A 20,430-nucleotide genomic window follows, 5' to 3' on the forward strand; every position below is an offset into this window, starting at 1 on the left:
ACCTGTCAGATCCTGACCTGTTGTGGCCTAAAAAGAAAGGCACAAAAGGGAGGCTAGAACTATATTAGCTGATTTATTTGGCTTTTCTCAGCCCACGTAGAATATTCTAAATTAAGAGAAATAACATTTGGAATTTACTTCCACCTCGAGGCCAAGCAGTATGTTTGACCATGACTATAAACAAAAATAAATTTGAAGAATAGTTTGGATATTTAAATTCCACTTCATAGTATGCAATTATATGTATGAATTCCCAAACTGATTTATTTAATCAAGGAAATGATTACATAGCATATAACAAAACCCAAAAATATGTCTATATTTTCCTCTATTTGAAAACATTTAAATATGTATTTTTTTAAAATAGTGCAAAGTGGCCAATGTTTTTTCCTTGAGAAGAAAAAAAAATATTCTGGGAGAATGTACTGCATTAATTTTGGTGTTAAAGTAATGGTGAAAATAACATCTGTGTATGTTTTTTGTCTGTCTGTAACTCTCTTGCTTAACAAAATAGTAGATTGGAAACTTTTTGTTGGTTCGCCAATTATTCATTTGAAGTTTGGTCCATGAAACTCCAAATTCTGGAATCACTGTTCTAGTCCAGCCAGCAACAAACACTTCACAACCAAATAATCAGAGTCTTTGCTTAAGCAATTCTAATGGTGAGGAATGTCATATTTGGCCAGTCCTACTGGAAAGTTCTTTATGGTGAGGTGAAACATAATGTTTGTAATCATCTCCTTGCAATTTCTTGGCTATTGTTCTACCCTTCAGGCCCCAGAAAACTATATCCAAATCCTACTTCTATAAGACAGCAATAGGCAATGATGAGGAAGAGTTCATGCCCATCTTGAACTCTGTCTTCTCTGAGCCAGGCACATGACACAACTCAAGAGTTCCTCTCATCATTCTGGTCCTTGTCCTCTAAACAGCTTCCAGTTTCTATAAAATTGACCAGCATAAGCTTTGACTGAAGCAAAGTTGAATAGTACTACCATTTTTCTGTTCCTGACGTTTCACTCATACCATTCAGCTTTAGGACAAATTAGGTTTGTTGGCAAGTTTTAGTAGTATTGATACACGAAATTATAGTCAAATCAAATCAGAGATTTAAATAAATTCTTCTTTTATCCCACATGCCCCCTACTGTGTATATATCCAATTATTGTGGTTTCTATTTGATTTAAGGTTAGGATTTTTAAAAATTTATCTCTCCTATTTTTATCTTGTCATTGTCAGCACATTATTCCACCCTGCTGAGATTTTAAAAAATATTTTTATTATAAACTATTTCAAACATATGAAAAATTAGACTAGTGTAATGAAAACCCATGTGCCCAAACTCAGATATAATAAATATTAACATTATTCCATATTTTCTTTTGGTTATTATATTTTTTAGAAAACCAAACATTAAATATAGTTACAGCCCATCTGATGGCTCTAAAAATCCCATCCCCTTCCCTCTCTCCTCAGTAAAACCACTATCCTGAAGGTGCTCTGTATCCTTCTCAACACAGATTTATATACCTAATCCTATAGAGAGAGATAGCTATAGACCATATGTATAGATAAACTTTAAATATATGTTATCATAGAATATAAATCACTCTCTAACTTGGCTTTTTAAATTCAACTCTTGCTTCTGGTACTTATCCTTGTTGAAACATGAAGTACCAGCTCTTTCGTTTTCAATTGTCCATTTATCCAGTCTCTTATTTTTTCTATTTCAAACAATGCTAGTGTGAGCATCCCTAAACACATCACCTTCTGTCTCTGTATAATAGTTGCTCTAGGACAGACATCCAGAAGTAAAATTTCTGAGTTGCAGTTATGTATCATCACTGTTAATAGATATTTTCAAATTGCTTTTTAAATCAATAGTGCTAATTTATGTTTCCACTAATAGTGACTGAGAATTTGTGTTACTCCACATCCGTGGCAATACTTGATATTATGGATTCAATTGTGTCCTCCTCCAAAATTCATTTAAAAAACCATGTTGAAAATTTATGTTGCAGTCTTAACCACCAGTGCCTCAAATGTGACCTTATTTGGGAATAGGCTCATTGCAGATGAATCTAATTAAGATAAGATCATATTAGAGTAGGCTAGGCTCCTAATCCAATGACTGATGTCCTTATAAAAAGAGGAAATTTGGATACAGAGACATACATACAGGGAGAAAGCCATGTAAAGATAAAGGCAGACAGAGATTGGGGTGATGTAACAGATACCGAGGAACACCAAAGATTGCTAGAGAACCACCAGAAGCTAGGAGAAATCATAGAACCAATTCTCCCTCATAGCTCCCTGAAAGAGCCAAACCTACCAACTTGATCTGAGACTTCTAGGCTGCGGAACTATGAACAATAAATTTCTATTGTCCAAACCATGCAGTTGTGATACTTTGTCACACCAGCTCTAGCAAACCAATACACTTGCTATCGCATGACTTTTTAAATGTAATAGATATAAAAGAGAATCTTATTTTAATTTTCTTTCACTAATGATAACTGAGCATATATATATTGCTAATTTGGATTCCCTCTTCAGAAAATTATCTTTTTAATCTCCTTTGTCTACTTTTTAACTGACTTTCAATTTTGATGATATTTTTACACAAATATTTTAAATTATTCAACAATACTTTTATGAAACACGTTCTTGGTGTCATAGTTAAAAATGTTTCCTATTCTGAGGCTTTAATATCTTCTATAATTTCTTCTAACAATTTAAAGTTTTGATTTTTACAATTTGTTCTTTAATCTGCCTGAACTTGGATTTTATATATGAAATAAGGTAGCAATTTATTGTTTTTTACATTTAGATCATCAATTTCCCAAGAACCATTTATAATTCTCAGTTCTTTTTCATTAATTTTATTAACACTTCTGTCATAGTACGTATTCTTACGTATATATGACCTTGTTTCTGGGCTCTCTATTCTATTTGTCTGTTCATCTAATTCTATTCTAATACTGTGCTATCTTAACTATTATAGCCATGTAGAAAGTTTTCACTGATGTTAAAGAAAAATTATACTATCATTTTCTTCTCAATTTCTAATTTCATTGCATTGTCATTAGAAAACATAACTAGCATCATATTGAATATACAGTAGAATATTAAAATGGGTCTCTTTCTATCTATTTTAAAAGAGTCCCTGAGGCCAAGAACAAAATGAAGTACCTATTCTGAAGTGAAGGAGTAAATACCTTTGAAACAGTTGTGAAGTAGCTGGTAACACTCAGCCCAAAACCACATCAAGGACAATTATCTTCAGGTTAAAAAGGTAAGGAGAGAAAACTTTCATGGTAAAAATTTTAGAATAGCAATTTTTTCCTCTCCCCGAACAGGTTAAAAAAAAAAAAAAGAGATGTCCCTTTATGCCTAATGAGGAATTTTAAGGAGCACTGGAGAGCTTGATGCCAGTCTTCTGGAGCTCGAAGAGCAATGCTGCAGAAGGAAGGGAACATTGACCACTAGAGGCAGAAGCTAAGTGTGGAGGGAAGAGGTAATAAGCAGCCAGCCAACAAGTCACCGCCTATACCAGAGAGTCATAGCCAAGTGAGGAACCCCTTGGAACTATTCTCAAGAGCAACGTTCAACTTTGAGCATCCACTGACCATCAATATGGATGTGGAAAATAGGCATAGGAGGCTTTGAAAAGTTCGCACCTATTCCTGGGTATCTAGAAGGCCGCACATATGTTGAGGGTTGTGCGCATGCTCAGGCTGTCTACGTGCTCCAGAAAGACCTGAGAAAGCCCTCTGCAGTTACCTCTGGCTGACCTTGACTTCAAGGAAATAAAGGGTAAGGCAGAGTTGTAAAGTGCCTGGCTGACTGTGGAAAGCTTGTATGAACATGCACACACAGACCCTTGGCAAAGACTGGGAGACTTATTGGTTCCAGGCATTTAAGGAAATCATTGTCCAATCATAATCTGAGCTTCAACTGAGTAGAGACTTCAGTGATTCCACACAACAAAGATCACAGAATTTACAGAAATAGTTCAGGAACATCACTAAGCAAACAAACACCAACCATGACAAAAAATAGTAACAACAAAGTCTGAGGGAGCAGAAGATTAGATTTTCAAAGTTGCCACATTATGCAAAATGTCCAGTTTTCAACAAAAAATAACTATGGGACATGGAACAAACAAGGAAGTGTTGGTCCATACACAGAAAAATCATCAGTCAATAGAAACTGTTCCTGAAGAAACACAGTTGTTGTACTTAATAGACAAGATTTAATCAACTATTTTAAATATGTTTAAAATACATATGTTTAAAATAAGAACTAAAGGAATTCATGCCTCAAGAACTAAAGGAAAGTACGAACAACTTCTCACCAGGTAGAGATTATCAATAGAGACAGAATAAAGAGAAATTCTGGGGTTGAAAAGTACAATAAAAATTGTGAAAAATTCACTGCTAACTTCATACTTAGAGATACCAAAAGTCTTTCTCCTAAAATTTTCTCCTAAAATTAGGAAAAAGACAAGGATGTCTGCTCTTGCTACACCTATTCAACATTGTGCTGGAGGCTATAGCAAGAGCAATTAGACAAGAAGAAAAAATAAAAGGCATCCAGATTGGCAGAAATTCTTGAAATTCAACAACAAAAGGACAAATAACCCAATGAAAATATGAGCAAAGAAATATTTCTCCAAAGAAGATATACAAAAAACTATTAGGGAAAAGCAAGTCAAAACCACAATGAGATACCACTTCCCACCTACTAGGATGACCGTTATAAAAAAGACGAACAAATAAGTGAAGGTGAAGATGTGCAAACTCTCATGTATTGCTGATGAGAATGAAAAAAATGCAGCTGCTTTCAAAAACAGTTTGACAATTCTTCAAGAAGTTCAACATAGTTAACTTATAACTCTGCAATTCTACTCCTAGGTATATAGCTAAGAAAGATGAAAGCATATATCCTTACAAAAACTTGTATCCAGATGTTTATAGTAGCCAAATATTTCATTAAAGCCAAAATGTAGAAACAACCCAAATGCTCAACTGGTGAATAAACAAAATATGGTATATCCATACAATGGAATATTATTCAGCTCTAAAAAGAATGAAGTACTGATACATGTTACAACACCGAAGAACCTGGAAGATACTATGCTACATGAAAGAAGCCAGACATGAAAAACAACATATTGTATGATTTCATTTATATGAAATGTTTAGAATGGGCAAACCCATAGAGGTGGAGAAAGCAGCTTGGTGGTTGCCAGGGGCTGGGGGTACAGGGCAATGAGTAACTGCTTAATGGGTACAGAGTTTCCTTTGGGGGTGATTAAGATGTTTTAGAACTAGATTGAAGTAGTAGTTTCATAGATATATAGATATACTAAAAACCACCCAACTGTACACTTTAAAAGTGATTTTTATGAAATGTGAATAATATCTCATAAAAAAATGACAATGTAAGTTGCCACATAAAAAGGCGGGAGTAATGTGATTGCCTCAATAAAGACAAAAATTTTTTGAAAAACTTCCAAATTAGAAAAAAAATCACAAACTAGGATGGAAGGAGACCACCTTAACTTGTTAAAGTTTATATTCACACCCACACACAGAAAACCCAACTATGATAAACAGAACATTTACAGGAAAACTTAAAAGTTACTCCATTTTAAAGAACAAGGATGTCCACCGACAACAGTGTCATTTAACATAGTACCAGAACTCCTGGCCAATACTATAAAGTATTATAATAATAGCAGCAACAACAATGATGAGGAGGAGGAACTAAAGTGTAAGGCAAGATATAAAAATGTTGTTTGCAGATAATCTCATCATCTACCTAGACAAACCAACTAAATTAAAAAACAGGAAGAGTAAGAGAGTTCAACAAGGTTGACAGAGACAAACTCAATATACAAAAACCAATGGCATTCTCTATAACAGCAAAAACAAACTATAAAATACAGTACGTATATATCTTTCCAATAGCAACAAAAACTTAAGGTACCTAGGCATTTTCTTTATCAAGAATACACAAGGGCTTCCCTGGTGGCACAGTGGTTGAGAGTCTGCCTGCCGATGCATGGGACACGGGTTCGTGCCCCAGTCTGGGAAGATCCCACATGCCGTGGAGCGTCGTGGCCCGTGAGCCATGGCCGCTGAGCCTGCGCTCCACAACGGGAGAGGCCACAACAGTGAGAGGCCCGCGTACCGGAAGGAAAAAAAAAAAAAAAGAAGACACAAAACTTCACTGAAGTATGTAGATAATTACCTGAATAAATGGAGTATATTCTGTTCTATGGATAAGTCCACTTAGCATTATAAAAATATCACTTCTCCACAATTTCATCTATAAACTCAACTGAATCCAAAAAAAATCCATGTGGAATATTTAAAGAAAAAGCCAAAAATATTCTAAAATTTACATGAACAAATACAAGTTTGCAAATAACTAAGTTGACCTACATTAAAAAAAGCAAAGATGAACACTTGCTTTTCCAGTTATTATATAATAACCAGTAAATAGACAAATGGACAGATGGATCAAAAGAGAAAGCTTGGAGACAGACCCATGAACATATAGGAACTTAACACATGATAAAGATGGCATCATACATTAATGTACTAAACGGAAGGAACAGATAATTTATTAGATGCTTTGGGGAAAGTTGGTTCACTATACAGAGAAAAATTCAAATAAGTTCATTTGTTAATATAATTTGCAAAGATGGAATCATGGTTTATAAAATACCTATATGTAAAAGTTAAATTATAAAACTAATTATCGATGATGTGAGAAACTATCTTTGTGACAGTGGAGTGGAAATGAACTTTTTAAACAATCTTAAAGCATGGAATATCAGACAAAAATTTTTTAATTGCTTAACCTGATTATATCAAAATAATGGCTATTGATTAGGGAACATGATGGCAAAATTAACAATGTCTGAAATCAATCAGGGACTCTTTCAGATGAGAAGTCAGTGAACTTTTTCCATAAAGGGATAGCTAGTAAATATTTTAGGCTTTGTGAGTCATATAATCTCTGTTGGAACTAAACTCTAAACTCCGTCATTGTAGCATAAAGCCAGCAACATACAATACGTAAATGAATGAGCATGGCTACGTTCAATACAACTTTATTTATGGACACTAAAATTTGATTTTATATAATTTTCATGGGTCACAAAGTATTATTATTCTCTTCATTTTTTACCCTATCATTTAAAAATGTAAACTTCATTCTTAGCCTGTTGGCTGTATGAAAAGAGATAGCAAGTCAGTTTTGGGCCAGAGACCAAGATTTGCTGACCCTTGGTCTAGACTGTAAATGAAGCTTTGCAAATGAACAAGACAAAAGAAGAATAGCAATTCCAAAAAGGCAAAAGGTAAAAGCAAGCAAAATATAAAAAGTGAAATTTAAAAGGCCTCAACCTTTAAATATACACTCAGACTAACTAATAATCAGAAAAATAAAATGAGATATCATTTTATACCCTTCAGACTGTCAAAAGTTAGAAAGCTGGATAAGGCCAAATGTTGGCTGGAATTAGAGACATAGGGATCTTCATGCCTTGCTGGTGGAAGTGCAGACTGTGTAATGCTTCTGAGAAATCTGTTAAATTAAGTATATTGATATCCCTCCATCTGGGTATCCTTCTCTTGCCTCTATAAGAAGTAAGTCTGTAAGGTCTGTAAGGGGAAATATATAAGGAAATTTATGCAGATTTGTTGCAGGGAGTTGAACATGATCTGGGTGCCCATTGTTGATAGAATAAATGGATAAACATGGTAGATACATACATACTACTAATGAGAACCAAGCCAATTTTGAACAACAAAATTGATAGTCATATAAGCACAGTATTTTGTGAAAAAGTGAGAAACAGGTGAAGATGTAATTTATGTTACCATTTATGAAAATTAAAAAATAACAATGTACATAAAACAATTCATGTTTCACAGGCATATATACAAACCAAAGGACACCTGCCAAACTAGTTAGAATTGAGCTTGGGATGTGGGAGGGGAACAGGTGGAATAGAAAATGAGGATTAAAAGGAATAAATATATAAATCAAACAAAGAGAGTAGGGCCTTACAGGACCATCAGTGATTCTGCACTGTGTATTGAGGTGTGTGATTCACTCAGTCCTTTGCCTCTGAGGTTGATAGACATACACAAACAAATAAAAAGCACAAATTACTGAAAACATTATAGTGGGGGATATAACAGATAACTTTCAATCTTTAACAGATGAAGCACACAAACAAGAAGAGGAAGAAATAAAAGGTTTTTGCGTAAATAAATAAAGTTAAATAAAAAGATATAGCTAACTTCCTATCCTACAAAGGAAAGAAAGACTTTCATATTTTGTCAAGGGACATTTGCTAAAATCAATCATCTCTTCAACCTTAAATAAAACCTTAAAATCTATAATTCTCCATAATGTAAAAAAGTTAAACATTAAAACACAATAAAATAAAGCAAATCCCAACCATGGGAACTAAAACTTAATTTTCTAACCATAAGAACAAAGAGAAAATCTAAAACAACAGCAGTGACAATTTATACAATAATAAAAATGATACTACCATATCAAAAGGTATAGAATGACAAAGGTATAGTAGAAGTAACTTTATATCCCAAACTACTAAAAAGAAATGAAACAAAAAAAGACTTACACCTAACTACCTATAAGAAGAATAAAATTTGTCATTAATAATTGAAGGAGAGTTTTCCAGACAAGCAAAAGCTAAAGGAGTTCATCACCACTAGACCAGCCTTACAAAGCATGTTAAAGGGACTTTTTAATGCTGAAATGAAAGGTGCTTGGTAAAGAGTAACAGGAAAATATATGAAAATACAAATCTCACTGGTAAAGGTAAATATATAGTAAAATTCAGAATAATCTAATGTTGTAAAGTAGTACATTAATCATTTATAAGTCTAGTATGAAGGTTAAAAGACAAAAGTAGTATATATAACTATAACTACAATGATTAGTTAATGATATACTATATAAAATGATGTAAATTAAGACATTAAAAACATAAAATGTGTGTGGGGGTACATATATAGAGCTTTGGGATGCATTCCAACTTAAGTTGTTATTAACTTAAAATAGACTTTTATAAGTTGTTTTACATGAGCCCCATGTTAACCACAAGGCAAAAATCTATAGTAGATACACAAAGAAAAGAAGCTAAGCATAGCACTACAGAACATCACCATCAAAAGGAATACAGCAAGAGGAGAAAGGACAGAGAAACTACAAAACAGCCAGAAAGCAATTAACAAAATGGCAATAAGTATATACCTATCAATAATTACTAAATGTGAATGAACTAAATTTTCAAATCAAAGGACATAGAGTAGCTAAATGGATAAAAATCAAGACCCATCTTTATGTCGCCTACAGAAGACATATTTCAGATATAGGGACACACAGACTGAAAATAAAGGTATGAAAAAAGATATTCCATGCAAATGGAAACCAACAGAAATCTGGGGCAGCATACTGGTATTAGACAAAATAGACTTTAAGACAAAGACTTTAAAAAGATACAAGGAAGGTCATTACATGATAATAAAGGGCTCAATTCAAGAAGAGGATATAACATTTATAAATATCTATGCACCCAACATAAGAGCATCTAAGTATATAAAGCAAATATTAACAGACCTAAATGGAAAAATAGATAGTACAATAATAGTAAGGGACTTTAATACCCCACTTTCACCAATGGATAGATGATCCTGTTAGAAAATCAATGAGGAAACATTGGCCTTAAACAACATGTTAGATCTAATGGACTTAACAGATATTTTCAGAACATTCCATACAAAAGCAACAGAATACACATTTTTCTCAAGGGCACATGGAACTTTCTCCAGGAGAGATCATAAGTTAGGCCACAATACAAGTCTTAATAAATTTAAGAAGACTGAAATCCTATCAAGCATCTTTTCTGACCTCATTGGTATGAAATTAGAAGTCAATTACAAGAATAAAAGTGGTACCAAATGTAAAATAGATAGCTAGTGGGAAGCAGCTGCATAGCACAGGGAGATCAGCTCAGTGCTTTGTGTCCACCTAGAGGGGTGGGATAGGGAGGGTGGGAGGGAGATGCAAGAGGGAGGAGATATAGGGATATAGGTATATGTATAGCTGATTCACTTCGTTATACAGCAGAAACTAACACACCATTGTAAAGCAATTATACTCCAATAAAGATGTTAAAAAAATTTTTTAAAATAAAAGTGGAGTATTTACAAATATGTAGAAATTAAACAACATGCTGCTGAGTAGAAGGTCAAAGAAGAAATCAAAAGAGAAATTTTTTAAATCTTGAGACAAATGAAAATATAAAAGCAACATACCAAAACTTATGGGATGCAGCAGAGCCATTCTAAGATGAAAGTTCCTAGTGATAAATGCCTAGACCAAGAAATAAGAAAAATCTCAAATAAACAACTTAACTTTATACTTCAAGGAACTAGAAAAAGAACAATTGAAGCCCAAAGGTAGTACAGGCACAGCTCATTTTATTGAGCTTCACTTTATTGAACTTCATGGATATTGCATTTTTTACAAATTAAAGGTTTGTGGCAATGTTGCACTAAACAAATCTATCTGTGCCATTTTTCCAAAAGCATTTGTTCACTTTGTGTCTCTGTGTCAGATTTTGGTAATTCTCACAATATTGTAAATCCCCACCAGCAAAAGATTATAACCTGCTGAAGGCTCAGATAATGTTTAGCATTTTTTAGCAATAAAGTATTTTTTAATTAAGATATATACTTTGTTTTTTAAGACACAATTCTATTGTACACTTAATAGACTAAGATAGAGTGTAAACATAACTTCCATATGCCCTGGGAAACCCCAAAATCCATGTGACTCACTTTATTGTGATATTCTCTTTATTGCAGTGATCTGGAACCAAAGTCACAAAATCTCCTGAGGTATGCCTGTAGAAGAAAGGAAATAACAAAGTTCAGAAAGGAAATATATGAAATAATAGAGACTAGAAAAAAAAGCAGTGCTATTAGCTGATTTTTTGAAAAGTTAAACAAAATTGAAAAAACTTCAGCTAAACTCCCCAAGGAAAAAAGAAAGGACTGAAATAAATAAAATCAGAAATGAAATAGGAGATGTTGCAACTGATACAAAGGATCATAAAAGACTACTATGAACAATTGTATACCAACAAATTGGACAAAGTAGAAGAAATGGATAAATTCCTAGAAACACACAATCCACTGACTGAAGCATGTAGAAATAGAAAATCTGAACACATTTATTACTACTAAGGAGACTGAATCAGTAATAAAAAGCACCCAACAAACAAAAGTCCAGGAGCAGATGGCTTTACTGGTGAACTCTACCAAACATTTAAAGAAGAATTATTACCAGCCTTTCTCAACAGAACAGGAGGGAACCCTTTGAAACTCATTTTACAAAGCCAATGTTACCCTGATACCAAAACCAGACAAGGATGCCACAAGAAAATTACAGACCAATATCCCTGATGAACATAGATGCAAAACTCCTCAACAAAGTATTAACAAACTGAATTGAACAACATGTTAAAAGCATCCTACGCCATGATCAAGTGGGATTTATTCAAAGGATACAAGGATGGTTCAACATCTGCAAATCAGTTAATGCGATATACCACTTTAACAAATGAAGGATAAAAATCATATGCTTGTCTAATAGATGCAGAAAAAGTATTTGACAAAATTCAACATCCATTTATAATAATAGCTCTCAACTAAGTGGGTATAGAGGTAGCACACCTCAACATAATAAAGCCGTATAAAACAAGCCCACAGCTAACATACTCCATGGTGAAAAGCTGAAAGCTTTTCCTCTAAGATCAGGAATGAGACAGGGATGCCCACTCTTGCCACTTATTCAACATAGTATTGGGGACTTCCCTGGTGGTGCAGTGGTTAAGAATCCATCTGCCAAAGCAGGGGACACAGGTTTGAGCCCTGACCTGGGAAGATCCCACATGCCATGGAGCAACTAAGCCCGTGCACCACAGCTACTGAGCCTGTGCTCTAGAGCCCACAAGCCACAACTACTGAGCCTGCGTGCCACAACTACTGAAGCCCATGCACCTAGAGCCCGTGCTCTGCAACAAGAGAAGCCACCGCAATGAGAAGCCCATGCACCACAAAGAGTAGTCCCCACTTGCTGCAACTAGAGAAAGCCCACGCAAAACAACAAAGACCCCAAACGGCCAAATATAAATAAATTCATAAAAAAAAACAAAAAAATAGTACTGGAAGTCCTAGACAGAGCAATTAGATAAATAAATAAGTGAAATAAAAGGTATCCCAATTGAAAAGGAAGAAGTAAAACTGTCACTATTTGCAGATGATATATAAAAATCCTAAAGACTCTACCAAAAACACTATATTAGAATAAATGAATTCAGTAAAGTTGCTGGATACAAAATCTTTATACAAAAACCTGTTGTACTTCTCTATACTAATAACAAACTATGAAAAAGAGAAATTAAGAAAACAATCCCATTTACAATTGCATCCAAAGAACCCCCAAAATACCTAGGAAGAAATGTAACCAAGATGGTGACAGACCTGTACACAGAAAACTTTAAGGCCTTGATGAAAGAAATTGAAGAAGAGAAACAAAAAGATATTTCATGCTAATGGATTAGAAGAATTAATACTGTTAAAACCTTCATATTGCTCAACTAATCTACAGATTCAATGCAATTCCCATCAAAACTCCAATGACATTTTCACAAAAACAGAACAAACCAACCTAAAATTTATATGGAACCACAAAGACCCTGATTAGCAAAAACAATCTTGAGAAAGAAGAACAAAGCTGGGGGCATCACACGTCCTGATTTCAAACTATATTACAGAGCTATAGTAATCAAAACAGTATGGTATTGCCTTTATACAGACACATAGATCAATGGAACTGAATAGAGAGCCCAGAAATAAACTCACATATATATAATGAATTAATTTATGACAAAATAACCAAGAATATACAATGGTAAAATGACAGTCTCTTCAATAAATGTTGTTGGGAAACTGGACAGTCACACACAAAAGAATGAAACTAGACCATTATCTTACACCACACACAAAAACTAGCTCAAAATGGATTAAAGACTTGAACAAAGACCTGAAACCATAAAACTAGAAGAAAACATAGGTGATGAGCTATTTGACTTTGGTTTTGGCAACAACTTTTTGCATTTGACACCAAAAGCAAAGGCAACAAAAGCAAACAACAACAACAGGTGGGGCTACATCAAATTAAAAAGCTTCTACACAGCAAAAGAAACCATGAACTAAGTGAAAAGGCAACCTACTGAAAGGGAGAAAAATATTTGCAAATCATATATTTGATAACAGGTTAATATCCAAAATGTATTTTTAAAAACTCAATAGTAAAACAAAACAAAACAACACTAGAAAAAGATTTAAAAATGGGTAGAGGATATAATTAAGACATTTCTCCAAAGAAGATACACAGAAGGCCAACAGGTACATGAAAAGGTATTCAACATTGTTAATCATTAGAGAAATGCAAATCAAAACCACAATGAGTTAGTATCTTGTACCTGTTAGAATGGCTATTATTGAAAAGATGAGAAATAACAAGTGTTGGCAAGGATGCAGAGAAAGGGGAACACTTGTGTACTGTTGGTGGGAATGTAAATTGGTGTAGCTACTATGGAAAACAGTATGGACTTTCCTCAAAAATTGAAAATAGAATTACCATATGATCCACTTCTGAGTACTTAACTGAAAGGAACAGAAATACTAACTGGAAAAGATATCTGTTCCTCCATGTTCATTGCAGCATTATTTGCAATAGCCAATCATGGAAGTAACCTAAGTGTCCAATGATAGATGAATGGATAAGGAGGTTGTGTATGTATATACAATGGAATATTATTCAGCTATAGAAAAGAAGGAAATCTTGCCACTTGTGACAACATGGATGGACTTTGAGGGCATTGTGTTAAGTGAAATAAGTGAGAAAAAATACAAATACCATATGATCTCACTTATATGTGGAATCTAAAAAACAAATAAAATTGGAACTCACAGATACAGAGAAAAGATTGGTGTGCCAGAGGTTGGGAGGGTGGACAAAATGGGAGGTGGCCAAAGCATACAAACTTCAGTTATAAAATAAATAAGTCATGAGTATGTAATGTACAGTATGATGACTATAGTTAATAATAATGTATATATGAAAGTTGCTAAGAGTAGATCTTAAAAGTTTTCATCACAAGGAAAAAATTATAACTATGATGATGCATGTTATCTGGACTTATTGTGTTCATCATTTTGCGATATATACAAATATAGATCATTTTGTTGTACTGAAATTAATACATTGTTACATGTGAATTATATCTCAATGAAAAAAGTCTTAAATAATAATGAAGAATGCATAGAATTCAGAAACAAAAAAGTATAAGGATAAAAACAGAAATCTATTAAGTAACAGAAATAGTAAATATATATAAATATTTATTTATAGAATTTTAGATATATAGAAACATATCTAGAAACAAATTTCTATTCAATTAAGGAGAAAGAAAACATGATTAAAATTAGAAATTATAGCAAGAATAGAAAAACTGATTTGCTAATATAAATTACCAAAATTGACCCAAATGTGAAAGCCAAAAGAACTTGAAAGAAAAATGACTTCATAGTCATCTCATGAAACACTGAAAAAGACAATTGATAAAAATCTCACACTTACTGGTGCTTAATACAACAGTTAAAATAAATTTCCATTCAAATAGGAATTAGTAAGGATTCCTATTCTGATCCTTATTTCCTTTTTTTATGTTCTAGTGAATTACAATAAGAAATCAGAAAACATAGATGTAACAAAATATAAAAGTGAGAAAAGCCACTTTTATTTCAACAGTTCTCTACTTAGAAACTCAAGGGAATTGGCTGGAAGTTTACTAGAATTGAAATATTACTTGAGTTAAGAATCTGAATAAAAATGTAATATTCACAAGTGAATAATCATTCTTCTAATTTAATGGGAGGAAAATAAGAAAATAAAGGTAACTATAAATGACCTCAATAAGAAACATATTAGGTGTATACAAAATTACAAAATTTTGCTAAAGAATAAACATTCACATTAAATGATAATGCTAATTACTATAAAGATGATATTTTTCTGTAATAAATTTTTAGGTTATACTCAGAGATAAAAATATATTGAAATTTACCTGGAGTAACAAACATCTAGTTAATATGTGTTTTACAAACAAACAAAAATATTAAAGGGATGTGCCTTGTATAAAATTCAAATTTATTATGGAGTTACAATAATTAAAGTAATATAAACTTAACCCCAAAATCAATCAACAGAAGAACCACTGCACAATAAAATAGAATTGGGTCATTCTATTTGAGTGGAGCTGGAAAAACTTGACTTGTAGAAAATTAGATCACACTGCATCCCCAAATAAATTTCATATTAAAGGCTAAGTATTAAAGTGAACTAGGATAAAACATAGGAGAACATTTTTGCATTGGTTTTGCTACCTGGGCAGAGCCAGGATAAGCAGAATAAAGAAGAAACTTTCCTAGGGCCTCTGGGGTAATATCCAGAAATGGAGCTTGGTTTAGATGTGAAGAACTTTCCCACTCATTTCACCATAAATGTGGATTTCTTACCACCTGCACCTGTATATATCAGTTTCCACATGAATATCTCATGTCTTCTTCAAATAACTCATTTCACAAACTTTCCCAGAATACATTGGCCCTGGATATCTACTATGGTGGTAGAAAGAATCTCTAGCTAGCCCTTTGGGATTAAGCAAAGGATCTTGCAACAGGACATCAGGGAGAAAACACACCTAATTTTACGAGAAGTTTATTGTTTATGAAATTTTCATAAACAATCTGGCATTTGAGAAACAGGACCTTAAAAGGTAAAATTTGAATATATTGATATGAGAGAAGGATAGCCCATGATGAATAGCAACGAAAAAAAGCAAAGAATTGGGAAAGTTTGGGAACATAGGAGAGGACATGAAGTAATAGAATGGGCAACAAGATTAGTAAATATTAGTTTACTAGGTCTGCCATAGTAAAGCACTACTTACTGAGTAACAGAAATTTATTCTCACTGTTTTGGAGGCTAGAAATCTGTGATCAAGTAGATCAAGCAGGGCCATGCTCCCTTTCCAGGCACTAAGGAAAAATCTGTTTCAGGCCTTTCTCCTAGCCTCTGGAGATTCGATTGCCTATGTAAAGACCCTATCTCCAAATAAGGTCACATTCTGAGACATTGGGAGTTTAGATTCCAGTATGCCTTTTTTGAGCGGTAGCAGAGGAGACACAATCAACACATTACAATAAGCAACAGATCAGGAAGGACTTTATTTAATGGGCTAATGGAGTAAAGTACTGCTTAACAATACCTTAGGTAACAACCAAAGTTAAATGATTTTAGTCCAAGGAAGAAGCAAAAATGAGAGGAAGGGAAATGAATCTAGTTATCAAAAGCAAAAAAGTTAAATGTAGTTAATAATGTCAGAATAATTTAAGATATGACAATTTACATATGCTTTGTTATTTCTTCTAGAAATTAGTAATTTGTAATTCAGGTCATGGAAGAACTATACCCAAACACAGATTTTAGCAAAAAGAATACTGGAGCTACCAAGAAAAGTTGAACCAACAGCCTACAAAAATGGACAATAACAAAGAAATCTGCTGGAGGATATATAATCCCAGGAACTTTGCATGCCCCAACAATGAACAGCAGATGGTACTAAGTCCAAAGAATATTGGTAAATAAAATCGCCAACGGTTTCAATCAGATGAAAAACTGGAATGTTAACTCCAAATCCTATGTAAACCAGTTTCCAGAGAGAAATTTTTTTCTTTTTAAGTGAAAACATATTTGCATTTTGATTGCACATTTCTTCCAAGGCTTTCAAAGCATTTCTATGCATAAGTTTTTCTGCTTTATGAGTAATCCAGGGCAATTCACGTTTAAGCTTGTATTGTGTTATTGTTTTCATTATAAATGTTGAATGCATATTTCAGGTACATTGCAGTTTCTGGGGTTGGGGGAGCAGTAACTACCACTGAAAACAGTGTCTCTATATGCACATGAATATAAAATATGAATACATTCTAAGCTATATAAATATGAACAAACTAGGAAATAATAGACATATAAGCATATCACCATAAAAAAAATATCCAGTTCTATACTACTTAATCTTTTTTTTTTTTTTTTTTTGCGGTACGTGGGCCTCTCACTGTTGTGGCCTCTCCCGTTGCGGAGCACAGGCTCCGGACGCTCAGGCTCAGCGGCCATGGCTCACGGGCCCAGCCGCTCCGCGGCATGTGGGATTTTCCCGGACCAGGGCACGAACCCGCGTCCCCTGCATCAGCAGGCAGACTCTCAACCACTGCGCCACCAGGGAAGCCCTACTTAAATCTTTTTGCAGTATGTAAAGGGTTGGTACAAATCTATGAATTATAGTAATTATGCAAAAATATAACTCATAGAAAACCATTTATATTAACACCACAGTAAAATCATCTCTAACATGGGTTATGTTTTAAAATAAGTGCATAAAGAGAAAACTGCATGTTGTAAAAATTATGCTTAATAGCCCATTAAATAACCATAAACTACACTATGTGATTTTGTGCATTCTGTCTCTACAACATGGGATTGAATTGGTTTTGTTTTTGGCTTTTGGTGGGCACCAAATAAAGTAACTAACATATAAAGTTCATTCTGTAATAGGTGATTATAGATGATTTTCTTATACTGAGCACATGTAGTTGAATTTGGATAAGTAAAATGTGAATATGACAGTTCCACTTTCATGATTGGAATTTACTGCATTTTTACTCAAATCAATAAACTATCTTTAGACTCCAAAGTAAAAGCAACAAAAGCCAAAAATAAACAAGTGGGACTACACCAAACTAAAAAGCTTCTGCACAGCAAAGGAAATCATCAACAAAATGGAAAGATAATTTATCAAATGGGAGAAAATATTTGCAAATCATATATCTGATAAGGGTTTAATACCCAAAATATATAAAGAACTCATACAACTCAACAGAAAAACAAACAACCCAATTTAAAAATGAGCAGAGGAACTGAATAGACATATAAGAGGACATATAGATGGCTAACAGATACATGAAAAGGTATTCAACATCACTGTTTATCAGGGAAATGCCAATCAAAACCACAATGAAATACCATCTCATGATCGTTAGAATAACTACTATCAAAATGACAAGAAATAACAAGTGTTGATGAGGATATAGAGAAAATAGAACCCTTGTTCACTGTTGGTGGGAATGTAAACTGGTGCAATCATTATGGAAAACAGTATGTAAGTTCCTAAAAAAATTAAAACTGATCCAGCAATTCTACTTCTGTGTATTTATCTCAAAAAAATGAAAACACTAACTTGAAAAGATATCTATACCCCCATGTTGATTGCAGCATTATTTACAATAGGCAACACACAGAAGCAGCCAATGGATAAATGGATAAAGAAGTTGTGGTGTGTGTGGGGGGGTGTGTGGAATGGAATACACACAATAGAATATTACACAGCCATAAAAAAAGAAGGAAATCTTGCCGTTTGCAACACCATGGATGCACCTTCGGGGCATTTTGCTAAGTGAAGTAGGACGGAAAAAGACAAACACCACATGATTTCACTTATATATGGAATCTAAAAATCAAACCAAAAAACAAACAAAAAAAATGGAGCTCATAGATAGGGAGAACACAGATTGGTTGTTGTCAGAGGTGGGAGGTGGGTGAAATGGGAGAAGGTGTTCAAAAGCCACAGACTTCCAGTTATAAAATAAGTCCTGGGGATGTAATATCCAACATGGTAATTATAATTAATAGTGCTGTATCGTACATTTGAAAGTTGCTAAGAGCATAGATCTTAAAAGTTCTCATCACAAGGAAAAGAAAAATATCTGTATGTGTGGTGATGGATGTTAACTATACTTAACTGTGGTGATCATTTCACAATATATACAAATATTGAATCATGTTGTATACCTGAAACTAATACATTGTTATATGTCAATTACTTCTCAATGGAAAAAATTGTAATAAAAGAAAACTCTTTAAACCCTGACTGACCTATCCCTTCTCTTTCATTTGCTCTCCCACTTATTTTCATTGTCTCTTGGTCTCTCATTAATTCCAACTCTTTATTTTTCTATCTCTTGGATGCCACAGGTCCTGTAAGGCTAATAATTCCTATGGGCCATAATGAGAAGAAAGCAGTATTGGAAGCTGTCTCAGGCTTACCCAGATTCTACCAGTTATTAGTTATGAGGTCTTAGGTCACTAGACCTCCCTGATCAATACCATAAAGTCAGAGTCAGTGCCTAATTCATATGGTTTGGGAAGACTAAAGATATAGACCTTATAAACAGACAAACAAGTAAGTATTATAAATGTATAACATAAATGGTGAAACTGAGGCTTAGAGAAATTGAGCCCAACATTATAATGATACGAAATTGTGATTGACTTTTATGACTTCAAAGCCAGAGTTCTTCATTGTTCTATATCTATAATTTAAAAAGCCATAAATACAACAGCATCTTCCTCAAGCTTTTACTACTATATTCAGAACTAAACACATTTATCTAACAACTGAGAGATCCAAGCTCTTTTCTTTTCTGCTTCCTGCCATCTATTTGTGAAGATTCTATGCCTACATTATCACATTCTGCAAATTCCCCCAGTTACTTCAATGGGATGTGGGTCATAGAAAATATGTATGAGAAAGCTAAAATATACCATATGGTGAATGGAGATAAAAATTCAACTTAAATGCAGCAAATAGAAGAAATGAGCCATTTGCTCCACATATATCTCATAAAACTGTTAAGACAATGTTTATAAATCACCTTAGTGTCCCTTCTAAAGGGGCTTCATATTAATTATTATGTGTTATCTTAAATATTCTATTGGTTTCATAAAATATAGTAAAAGAAAGCCCTCAAAATCAGAACAAACCTTAAGCACTGTTCTCAGTAACATTACATACAGATAAAATAAAATAAATGCATGCCAAAATTATCTTAGATAGAAAAACAACAAAAGTTCTGAATTAAGTAAAAAGGAATAAAAGTTTAAGTGTGCCGTTTCCTTTTCATTCCAACTAGCTTACTTTTGCTTATAATAATATGTTAGGATATATACAGAATTTTCCTAGATGCTTTCTGAATTTAGCAATTTCACTCTTTGGCCCTGGTAAATACATAGCAAGGAAGCATGCCATTATGAAAAATATTGAGATTCTAGATGACTGAATTAGTAACGATGGATGTCCCGTTTGTTAACAGCCTTCAGGATTTGTCCTTATTCCAGATAGCACAA

The 20,430-nt window shown here is 33.6% G+C and overlaps 1 long non-coding RNA gene across 4 annotated transcripts in view; it reads right to left on the reverse strand.

Moving 5' to 3' along the window:
* The window catches only part of LOC307176419, a 224,556-nt gene that overhangs the window by 19,042 nt on the left and 185,084 nt on the right, over window positions 1-20,430 (reverse strand). For all 4 annotated transcript variants that reach the window (XR_013824747.1, XR_013824748.1, XR_013824749.1 and 1 more), the window contains 2 exons: window positions 10,896-10,961; window positions 10,371-10,428 (listed from right to left, as the gene is read on the reverse strand). This is a non-coding gene — a long non-coding RNA (uncharacterized lncRNA). The remainder of the gene's footprint in view (window positions 1-10,370; window positions 10,429-10,895; window positions 10,962-20,430) is intronic.

Source organism: Stenella coeruleoalba, assembly GCF_951394435.1.
Source record: "Stenella coeruleoalba genome assembly, chromosome: 17".
Taxonomy (NCBI): domain Eukaryota; kingdom Metazoa; phylum Chordata; class Mammalia; order Artiodactyla; family Delphinidae; genus Stenella; species Stenella coeruleoalba.